Raw genomic sequence first — 2,601 nt, 5'->3', positions numbered from 1 at the left:
AGAGAGAGAGAGACTGTGTTATAAACACCAGAACCAGACTGGGGAGAGAGAGAGAGACTGTGTTATAAACACCAGAACCAGACTGGGGAGAGAGAGAGAGAGACTGTGTTATAAACACCAGAACCAGACTGGAGAGAGAGAGAGAGAGACTGTGTTATAAACACCAGAACCAGACTGGGGAGAGAGAGAGAGAGACTGTGTTATAAACACCAGAACCAGACTGGGGAGAGAGAGAGAGACTGTGTTATAAACACCAGAACCAGACTGGAGAGAGAGAGAGAGAGAGAGACTGTGTTATAAACATCAGAACCAGACTGGAGAGAGAGAGAGAGAGAGACTGTGTTATAAACACCAGAACCAGACTGGAGAGAGAGAGAGAGAGAGAGACTGTGTTATAAACACCAGAACCAGACTGAGGAGAGAGAGAGAGAGAGACTGTGTTATAAACACCAGAACCAGACTGGAGAGAGAGAGAGAGACTGTGTTATAAACACCAGAACCAGACTGGAGAGAGAGAGAGACTGTGTTATAAACACCAGAACCAGACTGGGGAGAGAGAGAGAGAGAGACTGTGTTATAAACACCAGAACCAGACAGGAGAGAGAGAGAGAGAGAGAGAGAGAGACTGTGTTATAAACACCAGAACCAGACTGGGGAGAGAGAGAGAGAGAGACTGTGTTATAAACACCAGAACCAGACTGGAGAGAGAGAGAGAGACTGTGTTATAAACACCAGAACCAGACTGGGGAGAGAGAGAGAGAGAGAGACTGTGTTATAAACACCAGAACCAGACTGGAGAGAGAGAGAGAGAGACTGTGTTATAAACACCAGAACCAGACTGGGGAGAGAGAGAGAGAGAGACTGTGTTATAAACACCAGAACCAGACTGGAGAGAGAGAGAGAGAGACTGTGTTATAAACACCAGAACCAGACTGGGGAGAGAGAGAGAGAGAGACTGTGTTATAAACACCAGAACCAGACTGGAGAGAGAGAGAGAGAGAGACTGTGTTATAAACACCAGAACCAGACTGGAGAGAGAGAGAGAGAGACTGTGTTATAAACACCAGAACCAGACTGGGGAGAGAGAGAGAGAGAGACTGTGTTATAAACACCAGAACCAGACTGGAGAGAGAGAGAGAGACTGTGTTATAAACACCAGAACCAGACTGGAGAGAGAGAGAGAGAGAGACTGTGTTATAAACATCAGAACCAGACTGGAGAGAGAGAGAGAGAGAGACTGTGTTATAAACACCAGAACCAGACTGGGGAGAGAGAGAGAGAGAGACTGTGTTATAAACACCAGAACCAGACTGGAGAGAGAGAGAGAGACTGTGTTATAAACACCAGAACCAGACTGGGGAGAGAGAGAGAGAGACTGTGTTATAAACACCAGAACCAGACTGGGGAGAGAGAGAGAGACTGTGTTATAAACACCAGAACCAGACTGGGGAGAGAGAGAGAGAGAGACTGTGTTATAAACACCAGAACCAGACTGGGGAGAGAGAGAGAGACTGTGTTATAAACACCAGAACCAGACTGGGGAGAGAGAGAGAGACTGTGTTATAAACACCAGAACCAGACTGGGGAGAGAGAGAGAGAGACTGTGTTATAAACACCAGAACCAGACTGGAGAGAGAGAGAGAGACTGTGTTATAAACACCAGAACCAGACTGGGGAGAGAGAGAGAGAGACTGTGTTATAAACACCAGAACCAGACTGGGGAGAGAGAGAGAGACTGTGTGATAAACACCAGAACCAGACTGGGGAGAGAGAGAGAGACTGTGTTATAAACACCAGAACCAGACTGGAGAGAGAGAGAGAGAGAGAGACTGTGTTATAAACATCAGAACCAGACTGGAGAGAGAGAGAGAGAGAGACTGTGTTATAAACACCAGAACCAGACTGTGAGAGAGAGAGAGAGAGAGACTGTGTTATAAACACCAGAACCAGACTGAGGAGAGAGAGAGAGAGAGACTGTGTTATAAACACCAGAACCAGACTGGAGAGAGAGAGAGAGACTGTGTTATAAACACCAGAACCAGACTGGAGAGAGAGAGAGACTGTGTTATAAACACCAGAACCAGACTGGGGAGAGAGAGAGAGAGAGACTGTGTTATAAACACCAGAACCAGACTGGAGAGAGAGAGAGAGAGAGACTGTGTTATAAACACCAGAACCAGACTGGGGAGAGAGAGAGAGAGAGACTGTGTTATAAACACCAGAACCAGACTGGAGAGAGAGAGAGAGACTGTGTTATAAACACCAGAACCAGACTGGGGAGAGAGAGAGAGAGAGACTGTGTTATAAACACCAGAACCAGACTGGAGAGAGAGAGAGAGACTGTGTTATAAACACCAGAACCAGACTGGGGAGAGAGAGAGAGAGACTGTGTTATAAACACCAGAACCAGACTGGAGAGAGAGAGAGAGACTGTGTTATAAACACCAGAACCAGACTGGAGAGAGAGAGAGAGAGACTGTGTTATAAACACCAGAACCAGACTGGAGAGAGAGAGAGAGACTGTGTTATAAACACCAGAACCAGACTGGGGAGAGAGAGAGAGAGAGACTGTGTTATAAACACCAGAACCAGACTGGAGAG

The sequence above is a fragment of the Mustelus asterias genome, chromosome 9, assembly GCF_964213995.1.
Source record: "Mustelus asterias chromosome 9, sMusAst1.hap1.1, whole genome shotgun sequence".
Classification (NCBI taxonomy): Eukaryota; Metazoa; Chordata; class Chondrichthyes; order Carcharhiniformes; family Triakidae; genus Mustelus; species Mustelus asterias.
The sequence above is the reverse complement of the archived record's forward strand: the minus strand, read 5'-3'. Positions refer to the sequence as shown.